This window comes from Microcebus murinus, chromosome 18 (genome assembly GCF_040939455.1).
Source record: "Microcebus murinus isolate Inina chromosome 18, M.murinus_Inina_mat1.0, whole genome shotgun sequence".
NCBI lineage: Eukaryota > Metazoa > Chordata > Mammalia > Primates > Cheirogaleidae > Microcebus > Microcebus murinus.
The window spans coordinates 1252417-1272825 of NC_134121.1; the positions used below are offsets into that span (position 1 = coordinate 1252417).

Below are 20409 nucleotides of genomic sequence, written 5' to 3' on the forward strand. Positions count from 1 at the left end.
CCGGCACCGCTTCGTGGGGGCCGGGACCCTCCTCCGTGTCCTCCTGTGGCCCAGTCCAAGGGGCCTGGGCCTGGCCGGGGCTGCTTTGGACCCCGACCACCCTGGCGTGTGGACTCGCTAAAAATCGGCCATTAGATATTGGATTCCAGCTTCCTGGAGGTCATTTCACTAATGAGTGCACCGGAAAGAGTTTCCTAATCCATCTGTGAGGGTGGCAACTGAAGGAGAATTTTAAAGCTGACAGAATAGGCGAGGGAAGGCATAGGAGATTTCCACACCCAGCAAGGAAGACTTTCCCGAAATGGAAGAAAGAAACGAGCAAACAGAGACACCGGTAGCCCGCCCGGAAAAGAGTCTGCCCCTGAGAGAAAGCACCCTGACCAGGTTCACCCGTGGGTGGGTGGCGAGCTAGCGGCATTCAGAAGAGCGAGGCCCGCAGTCTGTGCGGAAGACACCTGCACTCTGGTGTGTGTGGCGGCGCGATTCACAAGCAGCTCTAGATGTTAAACCAAGGAGAAGCCAGGGAGTTCCCAACGCCCCAGGTGTCCTCAGCCCACGACTGGCTGCTGTGGGAATGCGAAGCCCGGCTCCTTGTCTCAGAGCGGGGTTCCCAGGAGGATCAGGCTGAAGCTGGGACTTGGCCTCAAAGTGTCCCCTCGCATGGCCACCCCCTTCCCCTTCCTGCTCCTCTACTCCTGGTGCCCCTCCATCCAGGGGCCAGACCTTAAAGAGTCACCGCAAGAGAATCCTGGTCCCAAAGGAGCCTTCTGGGGGACCGGTGCTGAGAGAGGTTGTGGGCATGGCCCGCTGGGGCTCTGCCCGACCCAGGGCTGAGAGATGCCACCTCCCAGCTCTGGGTCCCTGCAGGAAGTGTTGGCAAGCACAGGGCCGGTCCTCCAAAGGCCCAGGTGCAGGGAGCCCAGGCCAAGCAGCCTGTGGAAGAAGCCACTTGCCGTGCCACCCCGGGAACAGGACTGCAGGCCCCGGCCCTTCCCACCTCCTCCTCCTCCTCCTCCTCCTCCCCCCCGCCCCGCCCCCACAGGGCACAGGGCTCAGAGACACCTCAGACTCTTGCTACCCAAAGTGCAAAGGGCATCAGTTGCTCCTCCAACCCCCCCCCCCCCCCCGCCCAGCAGACCACGTTGTCCAGCCAGCCCCCGGGCCTCCCTGGGGTGCCCAGCACAAAAGTGCAGACACCCACCGGACCCTCAGTCTCAGTTTTCGGAGGTTTTTGCCACTCTAAGGACCCGCAGGCCAGCTGGGCCTTCGGGCAGGACAGAGAGCCCCGGAATCCGACGTGGAGAGCTGCGTGTACGTCCCCATCAGGAGGCGGTCCCCACCTCCGCGGCTCTCCCCTTGCGGGGAGCGGCAGCCCAGCCGGCAGCCGCAGGGCCTCAGGGAAGACACCAGGCTGGGCCCCCGCGGCACAGCGGGGGCACGTCCCCCGCACTCACGCGACTTAGGGACGGCTGCTGGAGACTGCTGCGGCCACCCTGCTGCCGGGTTTCTGGAGGGCTTCCTGGAAGCAGCGTCCACACCAAGCCCTTGGAAGGCCCAGGCGACGGAGGAGCCGGTCAGGCAGGGGCCGAGGACGGTGAGAGGCCGGGCGGGAAGGAGCGTGTCAGGCAGGGGCAGAGGACGGTGACCGGCCGGGCGGGGAGGAGCCGGTCAGGCGGGGGCCCAGGACAGTGACGGGCCTGGCCGGGGAGGAGTGCGTCAGGCAGGGGCAGAGGAGACGGGCTGGGTAAGGGTTAGGGTTACAGTTAGGGCACAATTCACAATCCCAAAGACGTGGAAGCGACCCGAGTGCCCATCCATCCAGGAGTGCATCAATAAAATGTGGCGCGTGGACACCACGGAGTGCCATTCGGCTGTGAGGAGCAGCGGTGAGAGGGCGCCTCTCGTGTTCTCCTGGCCAGAGCTGGAACCCGTTCCAGTAAGCCAAGTATCCCAGGAATGGACACACGAGCACCACGTGAGCGCGCTCACCAGCAAATTGGTACGAACGGATGGACGCCTAAGTGGACAGAGAGGAATCACCTTCATCGGGTGGGTGTCGGGCGGGCGGGTGGGGGGAGGGGAGGGGCATACACATCCATTAGGCATGGGGTGGGTGCGCACCGACTGGGGGATGGGCGCACTTGAAGCTCTGACCCGAGGGGGGAGGCTTGGAGAGGGCAAGGCACCCGACCTTAACATTGGTACCCCCACAATACGCTGGAACAACATGAGAGGTATATGAATAAGAACACAGGGGGGGCCGGGCGCGGTGGCTCACGCCTGTAATCCTAGCTCTCTGGGAGGCCGAGGCGGGCGGATTGCTCCAGGTCAGGAGTTCGAAACCAGCCTGAGCAAGAGCGAGACCCCGTCTCTACTAAAAATAGAAAGAAATTAATTGGCCAACTAATATATATAGAAAAACACAGCCGGGCGTGGTGGTGCATGCCTGTAGTCCCAACTACTCGGGAGGCTGAGGCAGCAGGATTGCTTGAGCCCGGAGATTGAGGTTGCTGTGAGCTAGGCTGACGCCATGGCACTCACTCTAGCCTGGGCAGCAAAACGAGACTCTGTCTCAAAAAAAAAAAAAAAAGAACACAGGGGGGAGGGCGGCACGGGCAACACATGTCACCTGAATACTTGTACTCCCATCATCTGCTTGAAAAGAGAGAGAAAAGAAAATGCAATCCTAGAGGTAAGAGACACTTTTTAAAAATAATGAATCCGAAGAGAAAAGTAAAAGGAGGCCTGTGGAGCAGGTCTGGGTGTGACTCCGGATCCCCCAACATCAGGTGCCACCACCAAAGATTCCTGCGTGTAGCCCATAGAACCCCAAAAGCAACGGGACGAGTTCTGGTCACATACTCCCTCAAAATGACATCCTGGCCTTCTTCTGGAACTCCCTCCCCTCTCAGACTCTCAAGGTTTCCTCCAGCGTGTCGGTTCCCACAGAGCAGACCTTTGGTCTGAGACCTGACAGTCCAGATGCCACGCATGCTGCCGCGTGGCGGCGGTGTCGCGGCTTGGGACAAGAGGAGGCCCCACGGTGCGGGCTGGGGCGCCAGGCACCGCGCGGGCGCTGAGGGTGGGGGTGACCCCCACCCCGGGCCGCCGCCGCGCTCCCAGAAAGGGGACAGAACAAGAGGCAAAAAAAAAAAAAAAAAAAAAAGCAGCAGCCTGTGGCACCCGGTATTCCCAGGCGGTCTCCCATCCAAGTACTAACCAGGCCCGACCCTGCTTAGCTTCCGAGACCAGACGAGATCGGGGGCGTTCAGGGTGGTGTGGCCCTAGACGGCGGCGGAGGGCGCCCCTGCCCCGCTCGAGAAGCCGAGCCTCTCTGGGCTTCCCCGCCGCCGCCTCCCGCCCCAGGCCCCGCGCCGGGCGGGGCCGGGCCGGGCCGGTTGAGTTCGCTGGCCAGGTCCCGCGGGCTCCCAGGGACGGGGGTGATGGGCGGGGCGGGGCGGGGCGGGGCGGGGTGGGGGGCTGTCTCTCTATACACACACACACACACTCACACTCACTCACACTCACACAAGATGCGCCTCCACGGCTGGACTCGCCAAGGTGGAGCCCTCCCAGCCCCCCTCGTCTCCTCGCCCGGCCTCCTTCACCTACCCGCTGCCCACCCCCAGCGCGTCGCTGCCGCTGACTGCGCACGCGCGGGACGCTCGCCCTTTGACCCCAGCCAGGGGCCGCCCTCCCCCACAACCCCTTTCAGCTGCGCCCCCCCCTCGCCCTGTGGGTGGGCTGCCGCCTATTCCCCCGGGCCAGGGCTGGGGCACAGCCAGTGTATGGGGCGTCTCTCTCTGGGGATGTGTCCCATGGGTGGGGTGGGGTGGCGTGGTTTGGGGGGCGCTGAAGAAATCAGTCCCCTCCATCTCCTACCTCTGGAAAACACCCAAGCCCGTGGAGAACTGCCGGCACCGCTTCGTGGGGGCCGGGACCCTCCTCCGTGTCCTCCTGTGGCCCAGTCCAAGGGGCCTGGGCCTGGCCGGGGCTGCTTTGGACCCCGACCACCCTGGCGTGTGGACTCGCTAAAAATCGGCCATTAGATATTGGATTCCAGCTTCCTGGAGGTCATTTCACTAATGAGTGCACCGGAAAGAGTTTCCTAATCCATCTGTGAGGGTGGCAACTGAAGGAGAATTTTAAAGCTGACAGAATAGGCGAGGGAAGGCATAGGAGATTTCCACACCCAGCAAGGAAGACTTTCCCGAAATGGAAGAAAGAAACGAGCAAACAGAGACACCGGTAGCCCGCCCGGAAAAGAGTCTGCCCCTGAGAGAAAGCACCCTGACCAGGTTCACCCGTGGGTGGGTGGCGAGCTAGCGGCATTCAGAAGAGCGAGGCCCGCAGTCTGTGCGGAAGACACCTGCACTCTGGTGTGTGTGGCGGCGCGATTCACAAGCAGCTCTAGATGTTAAACCAAGGAGAAGCCAGGGAGTTCCCAACGCCCCAGGTGTCCTCAGCCCACGACTGGCTGCTGTGGGAATGCGAAGCCCGGCTCCTTGTCTCAGAGCGGGGTTCCCAGGAGGATCAGGCTGAAGCTGGGACTTGGCCTCAAAGTGTCCCCTCGCATGGCCACCCCCTTCCCCTTCCTGCTCCTCTACTCCTGGTGCCCCTCCATCCAGGGGCCAGACCTTAAAGAGTCACCGCAAGAGAATCCTGGTCCCAAAGGAGCCTTCTGGGGGACCGGTGCTGAGAGAGGTTGTGGGCATGGCCCGCTGGGGCTCTGCCCGACCCAGGGCTGAGAGATGCCACCTCCCAGCTCTGGGTCCCTGCAGGAAGTGTTGGCAAGCACAGGGCCGGTCCTCCAAAGGCCCAGGTGCAGGGAGCCCAGGCCAAGCAGCCTGTGGAAGAAGCCACTTGCCGTGCCACCCCGGGAACAGGACTGCAGGCCCCGGCCCTTCCCACCTCCTCCTCCTCCTCCTCCTCCTCCCCCCCGCCCCGCCCCCACAGGGCACAGGGCTCAGAGACACCTCAGACTCTTGCTACCCAAAGTGCAAAGGGCATCAGTTGCTCCTCCAACCCCCCCCCCCCCCCCCCCCCCGCCCAGCAGACCACGTTGTCCAGCCAGCCCCCGGGCCTCCCTGGGGTGCCCAGCACAAAAGTGCAGACACCCACCGGACCCTCAGTCTCAGTTTTCGGAGGTTTTTGCCACTCTAAGGACCCGCAGGCCAGCTGGGCCTTCGGGCAGGACAGAGAGCCCCGGAATCCGACGTGGAGAGCTGCGTGTACGTCCCCATCAGGAGGCGGTCCCCACCTCCGCGGCTCTCCCCTTGCGGGGAGCGGCAGCCCAGCCGGCAGCCGCAGGGCCTCAGGGAAGACACCAGGCTGGGCCCCCGCGGCACAGCGGGGGCACGTCCCCCGCACTCACGCGACTTAGGGACGGCTGCTGGAGACTGCTGCGGCCACCCTGCTGCCGGGTTTCTGGAGGGCTTCCTGGAAGCAGCGTCCACACCAAGCCCTTGGAAGGCCCAGGCGACGGAGGAGCCGGTCAGGCAGGGGCCGAGGACGGTGAGAGGCCGGGCGGGAAGGAGCGTGTCAGGCAGGGGCAGAGGACGGTGACCGGCCGGGCGGGGAGGAGCCGGTCAGGCGGGGGCCCAGGACAGTGACGGGCCTGGCCGGGGAGGAGTGCGTCAGGCAGGGGCAGAGGAGACGGGCTGGGTAAGGGTTAGGGTTACAGTTAGGGCACAATTCACAATCCCAAAGACGTGGAAGCGACCCGAGTGCCCATCCATCCAGGAGTGCATCAATAAAATGTGGCGCGTGGACACCACGGAGTGCCATTCGGCTGTGAGGAGCAGCGGTGAGAGGGCGCCTCTCGTGTTCTCCTGGCCAGAGCTGGAACCCGTTCCAGTAAGCCAAGTATCCCAGGAATGGACACACGAGCACCACGTGAGCGCGCTCACCAGCAAATTGGTACGAACGGATGGACGCCTAAGTGGACAGAGAGGAATCACCTTCATCGGGTGGGTGTCGGGCGGGCGGGTGGGGGGAGGGGAGGGGCATACACATCCATTAGGCATGGGGTGGGTGCGCACCGACTGGGGGATGGGCGCACTTGAAGCTCTGACCCGAGGGGGGAGGCTTGGAGAGGGCAAGGCACCCGACCTTAACATTGGTACCCCCACAATACGCTGGAACAACATGAGAGGTATATGAATAAGAACACAGGGGGGGCCGGGCGCGGTGGCTCACGCCTGTAATCCTAGCTCTCTGGGAGGCCGAGGCGGGCGGATTGCTCCAGGTCAGGAGTTCGAAACCAGCCTGAGCAAGAGCGAGACCCCGTCTCTACTAAAAATAGAAAGAAATTAATTGGCCAACTAATATATATAGAAAAACACAGCCGGGCGTGGTGGTGCATGCCTGTAGTCCCAACTACTCGGGAGGCTGAGGCAGCAGGATTGCTTGAGCCCGGAGATTGAGGTTGCTGTGAGCTAGGCTGACGCCATGGCACTCACTCTAGCCTGGGCAGCAAAACGAGACTCTGTCTCAAAAAAAAAAAAAAAAGAACACAGGGGGGAGGGCGGCACGGGCAACACATGTCACCTGAATACTTGTACTCCCATCATCTGCTTGAAAAGAGAGAGAAAAGAAAATGCAATCCTAGAGGTAAGAGACACTTTTTAAAAATAATGAATCCGAAGAGAAAAGTAAAAGGAGGCCTGTGGAGCAGGTCTGGGTGTGACTCCGGATCCCCCAACATCAGGTGCCACCACCAAAGATTCCTGCGTGTAGCCCATAGAACCCCAAAAGCAACGGGACGAGTTCTGGTCACATACTCCCTCAAAATGACATCCTGGCCTTCTTCTGGAACTCCCTCCCCTCTCAGACTCTCAAGGTTTCCTCCAGCGTGTCGGTTCCCACAGAGCAGACCTTTGGTCTGAGACCTGACAGTCCAGATGCCACGCATGCTGCCGCGTGGCGGCGGTGTCGCGGCTTGGGACAAGAGGAGGCCCCACGGTGCGGGCTGGGGCGCCAGGCACCGCGCGGGCGCTGAGGGTGGGGGTGACCCCCACCCCGGGCCGCCGCCTCGCTCCCAGAAAGGGGACAGAACAAGAGGCAAAAAAAAAAAAAAAAAAAAAAGCAGCAGCCTGTGGCACCCGGTATTCCCAGGCGGTCTCCCATCCAAGTACTAACCAGGCCCGACCCTGCTTAGCTTCCGAGACCAGACGAGATCGGGGGCGTTCAGGGTGGTGTGGCCCTAGACGGCGGCGGAGGGCGCCCCTGCCCCGCTCGAGAAGCCGAGCCTCTCTGGGCTTCCCCGCCGCCGCCTCCCGCCCCAGGCCCCGCGCCGGGCGGGGCCGGGCCGGGCCGGTTGAGTTCGCTGGCCAGGTCCCGCGGGCTCCCAGGGACGGGGGTGATGGGCGGGGCGGGGCGGGGTGGGGGGCTGTCTCTCTATACACACACACACACACTCACACTCACTCACACTCACACAAGATGCGCCTCCACGGCTGGACTCGCCAAGGTGGAGCCCTCCCAGCCCCCCTCGTCTCCTCGCCCGGCCTCCTTCACCTACCCGCTGCCCACCCCCAGCGCGTCGCTGCCGCTGACTGCGCACGCGCGGGACGCTCGCCCTTTGACCCCAGCCAGGGGCCGCCCTCCCCCACAACCCCTTTCAGCTGCGCCCCCCCCTCGCCCTGTGGGTGGGCTGCCGCCTATTCCCCCGGGCCAGGGCTGGGGCACAGCCAGTGTATGGGGCGTCTCTCTCTGGGGATGTGTCCCATGGGTGGGGTGGGGTGGCGTGGTTTGGGGGGCGCTGAAGAAATCAGTCCCCTCCATCTCCTACCTCTGGAAAACACCCAAGCCCGTGGAGAACTGCCGGCACCGCTTCGTGGGGGCCGGGACCCTCCTCCGTGTCCTCCTGTGGCCCAGTCCAAGGGGCCTGGGCCTGGCCGGGGCTGCTTTGGACCCCGACCACCCTGGCGTGTGGACTCGCTAAAAATCGGCCATTAGATATTGGATTCCAGCTTCCTGGAGGTCATTTCACTAATGAGTGCACCGGAAAGAGTTTCCTAATCCATCTGTGAGGGTGGCAACTGAAGGAGAATTTTAAAGCTGACAGAATAGGCGAGGGAAGGCATAGGAGATTTCCACACCCAGCAAGGAAGACTTTCCCGAAATGGAAGAAAGAAACGAGCAAACAGAGACACCGGTAGCCCGCCCGGAAAAGAGTCTGCCCCTGAGAGAAAGCACCCTGACCAGGTTCACCCGTGGGTGGGTGGCGAGCTAGCGGCATTCAGAAGAGCGAGGCCCGCAGTCTGTGCGGAAGACACCTGCACTCTGGTGTGTGTGGCGGCGCGATTCACAAGCAGCTCTAGATGTTAAACCAAGGAGAAGCCAGGGAGTTCCCAACGCCCCAGGTGTCCTCAGCCCACGACTGGCTGCTGTGGGAATGCGAAGCCCGGCTCCTTGTCTCAGAGCGGGGTTCCCAGGAGGATCAGGCTGAAGCTGGGACTTGGCCTCAAAGTGTCCCCTCGCATGGCCACCCCCTTCCCCTTCCTGCTCCTCTACTCCTGGTGCCCCTCCATCCAGGGGCCAGACCTTAAAGAGTCACCGCAAGAGAATCCTGGTCCCAAAGGAGCCTTCTGGGGGACCGGTGCTGAGAGAGGTTGTGGGCATGGCCCGCTGGGGCTCTGCCCGACCCAGGGCTGAGAGATGCCACCTCCCAGCTCTGGGTCCCTGCAGGAAGTGTTGGCAAGCACAGGGCCGGTCCTCCAAAGGCCCAGGTGCAGGGAGCCAAGGCCAAGCAGCCTGTGGAAGAAGCCACTTGCCGTGCCACCCCGGGAACAGGACTGCAGGCCCCGGCCCTTCCCACCTCCTCCTCCTCCTCCTCCTCCAACTCCCCCCGCCCCACCCCCACAGGGCACAGGGCTCAGAGACACCTCAGACTCTTGCTACCCAAAGTGCAAAGGGCATCAGTTGCTCCTCCAACCCCCCCCCCCCCGCCCAGCAGACCACGTTGTCCAGCCAGCCCCCGGGCCTCCCTGGGGTGCCCAGCACAAAAGTGCAGACACCCACCGGACCCTCAGTCTCAGTTTTCGGAGGTTTTTGCCACTCTAAGGACCCGCAGGCCAGCTGGGCCTTCGGGCAGTACAGAGAGCCCCGGAATCCGACGTGGAGAGCTGCGTGTACGTCCCCATCAGGATGCGGTCCCCACCTCCGCGGCTCTCCCCTTGCGGGGAGCGGCAGCCCAGCCGGCAGCCGCAGGGCCTCAGGGAAGACACCAGGCTGGGCCCCCGCGGCACAGCGGGGGCACGTCCCCCGCACTCACGCGACTTAGGGACGGCTGCTGGAGACTGCTGCGGCCACCCTGCTGCCGGGTTTCTGGAGGGCTTCCTGGAAGCAGCATCCACACCAAGCCCTTGGAAGGCCCAGGCGACGGAGGAGCCGGTCAGGCAGGGGCCGAGGACGGTGAGAGGCCGGGCGGGAAGGAGCGTGTCAGGCAGGGGCAGAGGACGGTGACCGGCCGGGCGGGGAGGAGCCGGTCAGGCGGGGGCCCAGGACAGTGACGGGCCTGGCCGGGGAGGAGTGCGTCAGGCAGGGGCAGAGGAGACGGGCTGGGTAAGGGTTAGGGTTACAGTTAGGGCACAATTCACAATCCCAAAGACGTGGAAGCGACCCGAGTGCCCATCCATCCAGGAGTGCATCAATAAAATGTGGCGCGTGGACACCACGGAGTGCCATTCGGCTGTGAGGAGCAGCGGTGAGAGGGCGCCTCTCGTGTTCTCCTGGCCAGAGCTGGAACCCGTTCCAGTAAGCCAAGTATCCCGAGAATGGACACACGAGCACCACGTGAGCGCGCTCACCAGCAAATTGGTACGAACGGATGGACGCCTAAGTGGACAGAGAGGAATCACCTTCATCGGGTGGGTGTCGGGCGGGTGGGGGGAGGGGAGGGGCATACACATCCATTAGGCATGGGGTGGGTGCGCACCGACTGGGGGATGGGCGCACTTGAAGCTCTGACCCGAGGGGGGAGGCTTGGAGAGGGCAAGGCACCCGACCTTAACATTGGTACCCCCACAATACGCTGGAACAACATGAGAGGTATATGAATAAGAACACAGGGGGGGCCGGGCGCGGTGGCTCACGCCTGTAATCCTAGCTCTCTGGGAGGCCGAGGCGGGCGGATTGCTCCAGGTCAGGAGTTCGAAACCAGCCTGAGCAAGAGCGAGACCCCGTCTCTACTAAAAATAGAAAGAAATTAATTGGCCAACTAATATATATAGAAAAACACAGCCGGGCGTGGTGGTGCATGCCTGTAGTCCCAACTACTCGGGAGGCTGAGGCAGCAGGATTGCTTGAGCCCGGAGATTGAGGTTGCTGTGAGCTAGGCTGACGCCATGGCACTCACTCTAGCCTGGGCAGCAAAACGAGACTCTGTCTCAAAAAAAAAAAAAAAAGAACACAGGGGGGAGGGCGGCACGGGCAACACATGTCACCTGAATACTTGTACTCCCATCATCTGCTTGAAAAGAGAGAGAAAAGAAAATGCAATCCTAGAGGTAAGAGACACTTTTTAAAAATAATGAATCCGAAGAGAAAAGTAAAAGGAGGCCTGTGGAGCAGGTCTGGGTGTGACTCCGGATCCCCCAACATCAGGTGCCACCACCAAAGATTCCTGCGTGTAGCCCATAGAACCCCAAAAGCAACGGGACGAGTTCTGGTCACATACTCCCTCAAAATGACATCCTGGCCTTCTTCTGGAACTCCCTCCCCTCTCAGACTCTCAAGGTTTCCTCCAGCGTGTCGGTTCCCACAGAGCAGACCTTTGGTCTGAGACCTGACAGTCCAGATGCCACGCATGCTGCCGCGTGGCGGCGGTGTCGCGGCTTGGGACAAGAGGAGGCCCCACGGTGCGGGCTGGGGCGCCAGGCACCGCGCGGGCGCTGAGGGTGGGGGTGACCCCCACCCCGGGCCGCCGCCGCGCTCCCAGAAAGGGGACAGAACAAGAGGCAAAAAAAAAAAAAAAAAAAAAAGCAGCAGCCTGTGGCACCCGGTATTCCCAGGCGGTCTCCCATCCAAGTACTAACCAGGCCCGACCCTGCTTAGCTTCCGAGACCAGACGAGATCGGGGGCGTTCAGGGTGGTGTGGCCCTAGACGGCGGCGGAGGGCGCCCCTGCCCCGCTCGAGAAGCCGAGCCTCTCTGGGCTTCCCCGCCGCCGCCTCCCGCCCCAGGCCCCGCGCCGGGCGGGGCCGGGCCGGGCCGGTTGAGTTCGCTGGCCAGGTCCCGCGGGCTCCCAGGGACGGGGGTGATGGGCGGGGCGGGGCGGGGCGGGGCGGGGTGGGGGGCTGTCTCTCTATACACACACACACACACTCACACTCACTCACACTCACACAAGATGCGCCTCCACGGCTGGACTCGCCAAGGTGGAGCCCTCCCAGCCCCCCTCGTCTCCTCGCCCGGCCTCCTTCACCTACCCGCTGCCCACCCCCAGCGCGTCGCTGCCGCTGACTGCGCACGCGCGGGACGCTCGCCCTTTGACCCCAGCCAGGGGCCGCCCTCCCCCACAACCCCTTTCAGCTGCGCCCCCCCCTCGCCCTGTGGGTGGGCTGCCGCCTATTCCCCCGGGCCAGGGCTGGGGCACAGCCAGTGTATGGGGCGTCTCTCTCTGGGGATGTGTCCCATGGGTGGGGTGGGGTGGCGTGGTTTGGGGGGCGCTGAAGAAATCAGTCCCCTCCATCTCCTACCTCTGGAAAACACCCAAGCCCGTGGAGAACTGCCGGCACCGCTTCGTGGGGGCCGGGACCCTCCTCCGTGTCCTCCTGTGGCCCAGTCCAAGGGGCCTGGGCCTGGCCGGGGCTGCTTTGGACCCCGACCACCCTGGCGTGTGGACTCGCTAAAAATCGGCCATTAGATATTGGATTCCAGCTTCCTGGAGGTCATTTCACTAATGAGTGCACCGGAAAGAGTTTCCTAATCCATCTGTGAGGGTGGCAACTGAAGGAGAATTTTAAAGCTGACAGAATAGGCGAGGGAAGGCATAGGAGATTTCCACACCCAGCAAGGAAGACTTTCCCGAAATGGAAGAAAGAAACGAGCAAACAGAGACACCGGTAGCCCGCCCGGAAAAGAGTCTGCCCCTGAGAGAAAGCACCCTGACCAGGTTCACCCGTGGGTGGGTGGCGAGCTAGCGGCATTCAGAAGAGCGAGGCCCGCAGTCTGTGCGGAAGACACCTGCACTCTGGTGTGTGTGGCGGCGCGATTCACAAGCAGCTCTAGATGTTAAACCAAGGAGAAGCCAGGGAGTTCCCAACGCCCCAGGTGTCCTCAGCCCACGACTGGCTGCTGTGGGAATGCGAAGCCCGGCTCCTTGTCTCAGAGCGGGGTTCCCAGGAGGATCAGGCTGAAGCTGGGACTTGGCCTCAAAGTGTCCCCTCGCATGGCCACCCCCTTCCCCTTCCTGCTCCTCTACTCCTGGTGCCCCTCCATCCAGGGGCCAGACCTTAAAGAGTCACCGCAAGAGAATCCTGGTCCCAAAGGAGCCTTCTGGGGGACCGGTGCTGAGAGAGGTTGTGGGCATGGCCCGCTGGGGCTCTGCCCGACCCAGGGCTGAGAGATGCCACCTCCCAGCTCTGGGTCCCTGCAGGAAGTGTTGGCAAGCACAGGGCCGGTCCTCCAAAGGCCCAGGTGCAGGGAGCCCAGGCCAAGCAGCCTGTGGAAGAAGCCACTTGCCGTGCCACCCCGGGAACAGGACTGCAGGCCCCGGCCCTTCCCACCTCCTCCTCCTCCTCCTCCTCCTCCCCCCCGCCCCGCCCCCACAGGGCACAGGGCTCAGAGACACCTCAGACTCTTGCTACCCAAAGTGCAAAGGGCATCAGTTGCTCCTCCAACCCCCCCCCCCCCCCCCCCGCCCAGCAGACCACGTTGTCCAGCCAGCCCCCGGGCCTCCCTGGGGTGCCCAGCACAAAAGTGCAGACACCCACCGGACCCTCAGTCTCAGTTTTCGGAGGTTTTTGCCACTCTAAGGACCCGCAGGCCAGCTGGGCCTTCGGGCAGGACAGAGAGCCCCGGAATCCGACGTGGAGAGCTGCGTGTACGTCCCCATCAGGAGGCGGTCCCCACCTCCGCGGCTCTCCCCTTGCGGGGAGCGGCAGCCCAGCCGGCAGCCGCAGGGCCTCAGGGAAGACACCAGGCTGGGCCCCCGCGGCACAGCGGGGGCACGTCCCCCGCACTCACGCGACTTAGGGACGGCTGCTGGAGACTGCTGCGGCCACCCTGCTGCCGGGTTTCTGGAGGGCTTCCTGGAAGCAGCGTCCACACCAAGCCCTTGGAAGGCCCAGGCGACGGAGGAGCCGGTCAGGCAGGGGCCGAGGACGGTGAGAGGCCGGGCGGGAAGGAGCGTGTCAGGCAGGGGCAGAGGACGGTGACCGGCCGGGCGGGGAGGAGCCGGTCAGGCGGGGGCCCAGGACAGTGACGGGCCTGGCCGGGGAGGAGTGCGTCAGGCAGGGGCAGAGGAGACGGGCTGGGTAAGGGTTAGGGTTACAGTTAGGGCACAATTCACAATCCCAAAGACGTGGAAGCGACCCGAGTGCCCATCCATCCAGGAGTGCATCAATAAAATGTGGCGCGTGGACACCACGGAGTGCCATTCGGCTGTGAGGAGCAGCGGTGAGAGGGCGCCTCTCGTGTTCTCCTGGCCAGAGCTGGAACCCGTTCCAGTAAGCCAAGTATCCCAGGAATGGACACACGAGCACCACGTGAGCGCGCTCACCAGCAAATTGGTACGAACGGATGGACGCCTAAGTGGACAGAGAGGAATCACCTTCATCGGGTGGGTGTCGGGCGGGCGGGTGGGGGGAGGGGAGGGGCATACACATCCATTAGGCATGGGGTGGGTGCGCACCGACTGGGGGATGGGCGCACTTGAAGCTCTGACCCGAGGGGGGAGGCTTGGAGAGGGCAAGGCACCCGACCTTAACATTGGTACCCCCACAATACGCTGGAACAACATGAGAGGTATATGAATAAGAACACAGGGGGGGCCGGGCGCGGTGGCTCACGCCTGTAATCCTAGCTCTCTGGGAGGCCGAGGCGGGCGGATTGCTCCAGGTCAGGAGTTCGAAACCAGCCTGAGCAAGAGCGAGACCCCGTCTCTACTAAAAATAGAAAGAAATTAATTGGCCAACTAATATATATAGAAAAACACAGCCGGGCGTGGTGGTGCATGCCTGTAGTCCCAACTACTCGGGAGGCTGAGGCAGCAGGATTGCTTGAGCCCGGAGATTGAGGTTGCTGTGAGCTAGGCTGACGCCATGGCACTCACTCTAGCCTGGGCAGCAAAACGAGACTCTGTCTCAAAAAAAAAAAAAAAAGAACACAGGGGGGAGGGCGGCACGGGCAACACATGTCACCTGAATACTTGTACTCCCATCATCTGCTTGAAAAGAGAGAGAAAAGAAAATGCAATCCTAGAGGTAAGAGACACTTTTTAAAAATAATGAATCCGAAGAGAAAAGTAAAAGGAGGCCTGTGGAGCAGGTCTGGGTGTGACTCCGGATCCCCCAACATCAGGTGCCACCACCAAAGATTCCTGCGTGTAGCCCATAGAACCCCAAAAGCAACGGGACGAGTTCTGGTCACATACTCCCTCAAAATGACATCCTGGCCTTCTTCTGGAACTCCCTCCCCTCTCAGACTCTCAAGGTTTCCTCCAGCGTGTCGGTTCCCACAGAGCAGACCTTTGGTCTGAGACCTGACAGTCCAGATGCCACGCATGCTGCCGCGTGGCGGCGGTGTCGCGGCTTGGGACAAGAGGAGGCCCCACGGTGCGGGCTGGGGCGCCAGGCACCGCGCGGGCGCTGAGGGTGGGGGTGACCCCCACCCCGGGCCGCCGCCTCGCTCCCAGAAAGGGGACAGAACAAGAGGCAAAAAAAAAAAAAAAAAAAAAAGCAGCAGCCTGTGGCACCCGGTATTCCCAGGCGGTCTCCCATCCAAGTACTAACCAGGCCCGACCCTGCTTAGCTTCCGAGACCAGACGAGATCGGGGGCGTTCAGGGTGGTGTGGCCCTAGACGGCGGCGGAGGGCGCCCCTGCCCCGCTCGAGAAGCCGAGCCTCTCTGGGCTTCCCCGCCGCCGCCTCCCGCCCCAGGCCCCGCGCCGGGCGGGGCCGGGCCGGGCCGGTTGAGTTCGCTGGCCAGGTCCCGCGGGCTCCCAGGGACGGGGGTGATGGGCGGGGCGGGGCGGGGCGGGGCGGGGTGGGGGGCTGTCTCTCTATACACACACACACACACTCACACTCACTCACACTCACACAAGATGCGCCTCCACGGCTGGACTCGCCAAGGTGGAGCCCTCCCAGCCCCCCTCGTCTCCTCGCCCGGCCTCCTTCACCTACCCGCTGCCCACCCCCAGCGCGTCGCTGCCGCTGACTGCGCACGCGCGGGACGCTCGCCCTTTGACCCCAGCCAGGGGCCGCCCTCCCCCACAACCCCTTTCAGCTGCGCCCCCCCCTCGCCCTGTGGGTGGGCTGCCGCCTATTCCCCCGGGCCAGGGCTGGGGCACAGCCAGTGTATGGGGCGTCTCTCTCTGGGGATGTGTCCCATGGGTGGGGTGGGGTGGCGTGGTTTGGGGGGCGCTGAAGAAATCAGTCCCCTCCATCTCCTACCTCTGGAAAACACCCAAGCCCGTGGAGAACTGCCGGCACCGCTTCGTGGGGGCCGGGACCCTCCTCCGTGTCCTCCTGTGGCCCAGTCCAAGGGGCCTGGGCCTGGCCGGGGCTGCTTTGGACCCCGACCACCCTGGCGTGTGGACTCGCTAAAAATCGGCCATTAGATATTGGATTCCAGCTTCCTGGAGGTCATTTCACTAATGAGTGCACCGGAAAGAGTTTCCTAATCCATCTGTGAGGGTGGCAACTGAAGGAGAATTTTAAAGCTGACAGAATAGGCGAGGGAAGGCATAGGAGATTTCCACACCCAGCAAGGAAGACTTTCCCGAAATGGAAGAAAGAAACGAGCAAACAGAGACACCGGTAGCCCGCCCGGAAAAGAGTCTGCCCCTGAGAGAAAGCACCCTGACCAGGTTCACCCGTGGGTGGGTGGCGAGCTAGCGGCATTCAGAAGAGCGAGGCCCGCAGTCTGTGCGGAAGACACCTGCACTCTGGTGTGTGTGGCGGCGCGATTCACAAGCAGCTCTAGATGTTAAACCAAGGAGAAGCCAGGGAGTTCCCAACGCCCCAGGTGTCCTCAGCCCACGACTGGCTGCTGTGGGAATGCGAAGCCCGGCTCCTTGTCTCAGAGCGGGGTTCCCAGGAGGATCAGGCTGAAGCTGGGACTTGGCCTCAAAGTGTCCCCTCGCATGGCCACCCCCTTCCCCTTCCTGCTCCTCTACTCCTGGTGCCCCTCCATCCAGGGGCCAGACCTTAAAGAGTCACCGCAAGAGAATCCTGGTCCCAAAGGAGCCTTCTGGGGGACCGGTGCTGAGAGAGGTTGTGGGCATGGCCCGCTGGGGCTCTGCCCGACCCAGGGCTGAGAGATGCCACCTCCCAGCTCTGGGTCCCTGCAGGAAGTGTTGGCAAGCACAGGGCCGGTCCTCCAAAGGCCCAGGTGCAGGGAGCCCAGGCCAAGCAGCCTGTGGAAGAAGCCACTTGCCGTGCCACCCCGGGAACAGGACTGCAGGCCCCGGCCCTTCCCACCTCCTCCTCCTCCTCCTCCTCCTCCCCCCCGCCCCGCCCCCACAGGGCACAGGGCTCAGAGACACCTCAGACTCTTGCTACCCAAAGTGCAAAGGGCATCAGTTGCTCCTCCAACCCCCCCCCCCCCCCCCCCGCCCAGCAGACCACGTTGTCCAGCCAGCCCCCGGGCCTCCCTGGGGTGCCCAGCACAAAAGTGCAGACACCCACCGGACCCTCAGTCTCAGTTTTCGGAGGTTTTTGCCACTCTAAGGACCCGCAGGCCAGCTGGGCCTTCGGGCAGGACAGAGAGCCCCGGAATCCGACGTGGAGAGCTGCGTGTACGTCCCCATCAGGAGGCGGTCCCCACCTCCGCGGCTCTCCCCTTGCGGGGAGCGGCAGCCCAGCCGGCAGCCGCAGGGCCTCAGGGAAGACACCAGGCTGGGCCCCCGCGGCACAGCGGGGGCACGTCCCCCGCACTCACGCGACTTAGGGACGGCTGCTGGAGACTGCTGCGGCCACCCTGCTGCCGGGTTTCTGGAGGGCTTCCTGGAAGCAGCGTCCACACCAAGCCCTTGGAAGGCCCAGGCGACGGAGGAGCCGGTCAGGCAGGGGCCGAGGACGGTGAGAGGCCGGGCGGGAAGGAGCGTGTCAGGCAGGGGCAGAGGACGGTGACCGGCCGGGCGGGGAGGAGCCGGTCAGGCGGGGGCCCAGGACAGTGACGGGCCTGGCCGGGGAGGAGTGCGTCAGGCAGGGGCAGAGGAGACGGGCTGGGTAAGGGTTAGGGTTACAGTTAGGGCACAATTCACAATCCCAAAGACGTGGAAGCGACCCGAGTGCCCATCCATCCAGGAGTGCATCAATAAAATGTGGCGCGTGGACACCACGGAGTGCCATTCGGCTGTGAGGAGCAGCGGTGAGAGGGCGCCTCTCGTGTTCTCCTGGCCAGAGCTGGAACCCGTTCCAGTAAGCCAAGTATCCCAGGAATGGACACACGAGCACCACGTGAGCGCGCTCACCAGCAAATTGGTACGAACGGATGGACGCCTAAGTGGACAGAGAGGAATCACCTTCATCGGGTGGGTGTCGGGCGGGCGGGTGGGGGGAGGGGAGGGGCATACACATCCATTAGGCATGGGGTGGGTGCGCACCGACTGGGGGATGGGCGCACTTGAAGCTCTGACCCGAGGGGGGAGGCTTGGAGAGGGCAAGGCACCCGACCTTAACATTGGTACCCCCACAATACGCTGGAACAACATGAGAGGTATATGAATAAGAACACAGGGGGGGCCGGGCGCGGTGGCTCACGCCTGTAATCCTAGCTCTCTGGGAGGCCGAGGCGGGCGGATTGCTCCAGGTCAGGAGTTCGAAACCAGCCTGAGCAAGAGCGAGACCCCGTCTCTACTAAAAATAGAAAGAAATTAATTGGCCAACTAATATATATAGAAAAACACAGCCGGGCGTGGTGGTGCATGCCTGTAGTCCCAACTACTCGGGAGGCTGAGGCAGCAGGATTGCTTGAGCCCGGAGATTGAGGTTGCTGTGAGCTAGGCTGACGCCATGGCACTCACTCTAGCCTGGGCAGCAAAACGAGACTCTGTCTCAAAAAAAAAAAAAAAAGAACACAGGGGGGAGGGCGGCACGGGCAACACATGTCACCTGAATACTTGTACTCCCATCATCTGCTTGAAAAGAGAGAGAAAAGAAAATGCAATCCTAGAGGTAAGAGACACTTTTTAAAAATAATGAATCCGAAGAGAAAAGTAAAAGGAGGCCTGTGGAGCAGGTCTGGGTGTGACTCCGGATCCCCCAACATCAGGTGCCACCACCAAAGATTCCTGCGTGTAGCCCATAGAACCCCAAAAGCAACGGGACGAGTTCTGGTCACATACTCCCTCAAAATGACATCCTGGCCTTCTTCTGGAACTCCCTCCCCTCTCAGACTCTCAAGGTTTCCTCCAGCGTGTCGGTTCCCACAGAGCAGACCTTTGGTCTGAGACCTGACAGTCCAGATGCCACGCATGCTGCCGCGTGGCGGCGGTGTCGCGGCTTGGGACAAGAGGAGGCCCCACGGTGCGGGCTGGGGCGCCAGGCACCGCGCGGGCGCTGAGGGTGGGGGTGACCCCCACCCCGGGCCGCCGCCTCGCTCCCAGAAAGGGGACAGAACAAGAGGCAAAAAAAAAAAAAAAAAAAAAAGCAGCAGCCTGTGGCACCCGGTATTCCCAGGCGGTCTCCCATCCAAGTACTAACCAGGCCCGACCCTGCTTAGCTTCCGAGACCAGACGAGATCGGGGGCGTTCAGGGTGGTGTGGCCCTAGACGGCGGCGGAGGGCGCCCCTGCCCCGCTCGAGAAGCCGAGCCTCTCTGGGCTTCCCCGCCGCCGCCTCCCGCCCCAGGCCCCGCGCCGGGCGGGGCCGGGCCGGGCCGGTTGAGTTCGCTGGCCAGGTCCCGCGGGCTCCCAGGGACGGGGGTGATGGGCGGGGCGGGGCGGGGCGGGGCGGGGTGGGGGGCTGTCTCTCTATACACACACACACACACTCACACTCACTCACACTCACACAAGATGCGCCTCCACGGCTGGACTCGCCAAGGTGGAGCCCTCCCAGCCCCCCTCGTCTCCTCGCCCGGCCTCCTTCACCTACCCGCTGCCCACCCCCAGCGCGTCGCTGCCGCTGACTGCGCACGCGCGGGACGCTCGCCCTTTGACCCCAGCCAGGGGCCGCCCTCCCCCACAACCCCTTTCAGCTGCGCCCCCCCCTCGCCCTGTGGGTGGGCTGCCGCCTATTCCCCCGGGCCAGGGCTGGGGCACAGCCAGTGTATGGGGCGTCTCTCTCTGGGGATGTGTCCCATGGGTGGGGTGGGGTGGCGTGGTTTGGGGGGCGCTGAAGAAATCAGTCCCCTCCATCTCCTACCTCTGGAAAACACCCAAGCCCGTGGAGAACTGCCGGCACCGCTTCGTGGGGGCCGGGACCCTCCTCCGTGTCCTCCTGTGGCCCAGTCCAAGGGGCCTGGGCCTGGCCGGGGCTGCTTTGGACCCCGACCACCCTGGCGTGTGGACTCGCTAAAAATCGGCCATTAGATATTGGATTCCAGCTTCCTGGAGGTCATTTCACTAATGAGTGCACCGGAAAGAGTTTCCTAATCCATCTGTGAGGGTGGCAACTGAAGGAGAATTTTAAAGCTGACAGAATAGGCGAGGGAAGGCATAGGAGATTTCCACACCCAGCAAGGAAGACTTTCCCGAAATGGAAGAAAGAAACGAGCAAACAGAGACACCGGTAGCCCGCCCGGAAAAGAGTCTGCCCCTGAGAGAAAGCACCCTGACCAGGTTCACCCGTGGGTGGGTGGCGAGCTAGCGGCATTCAGAAGAGCGAGGCCCGCAGTCTGTGCGGAAGACACCTGCACTCTGGTGTGTGTGGCGGCGCGATTCACAAGCAGCTCTAGATGTTAAACCAAGGAGAAGCCAGGGAGTTCCCAACGCCCCAGGTGTCCTCAGCCCACGACTGGCTGCTGTGGGAATGCGAAGCCCGGCTCCTTGTCTCAGAGCGGGGTTCCCAGGAGGATCAGGCTGAAGCTGGGACTTGGCCTCAAAGTGTCCCCTCGCATGGCCACCCCCTTCCCCTTCCTGCTCCTCTACTCCTGGTGCCCCTCCATCCAGGGGCCAGACCTTAAAGAGTCACCGCAAGAGAATCCTGGTCCCAAAGGAGCCTTCTGGGGGACCGGTGCTGAGAGAGGTTGTGGGCATGGCCCGCTGGGGCTCTGCCCGACCCAGGGCTGAGAGATGCC

General features: G+C 62.9%; 5 non-coding genes across 5 annotated transcripts; all 5 read right to left on the minus strand.

Annotated features, from left to right (window-relative positions):
* Window positions 1-3171: 3171 nt before the first annotated feature.
* LOC142862259 (5S ribosomal RNA) lies at window positions 3172-3290 on the minus strand. The gene has a single exon (XR_012913335.1). It is a non-coding gene; the product is annotated as a 5S ribosomal RNA (ribosomal RNA).
* A 3801-nt stretch (window positions 3291-7091) lies between these two features.
* LOC142862270 (5S ribosomal RNA) lies at window positions 7092-7210 on the minus strand. The gene has a single exon (XR_012913344.1). It is a non-coding gene; the product is annotated as a 5S ribosomal RNA (ribosomal RNA).
* A 3780-nt stretch (window positions 7211-10990) lies between these two features.
* On the minus strand, window positions 10991-11109 carry LOC142862281 (5S ribosomal RNA). The gene has a single exon (XR_012913351.1). It is a non-coding gene; the product is annotated as a 5S ribosomal RNA (ribosomal RNA).
* A 3798-nt stretch (window positions 11110-14907) lies between these two features.
* LOC142862292 (5S ribosomal RNA) lies at window positions 14908-15026 on the minus strand. Its single transcript, XR_012913359.1, has one exon. It is a non-coding gene; the product is annotated as a 5S ribosomal RNA (ribosomal RNA).
* A 3798-nt stretch (window positions 15027-18824) lies between these two features.
* On the minus strand, window positions 18825-18943 carry LOC142862303 (5S ribosomal RNA). The gene has a single exon (XR_012913370.1). It is a non-coding gene; the product is annotated as a 5S ribosomal RNA (ribosomal RNA).
* Between the last annotated feature and the right edge of the window lie 1466 nt (window positions 18944-20409).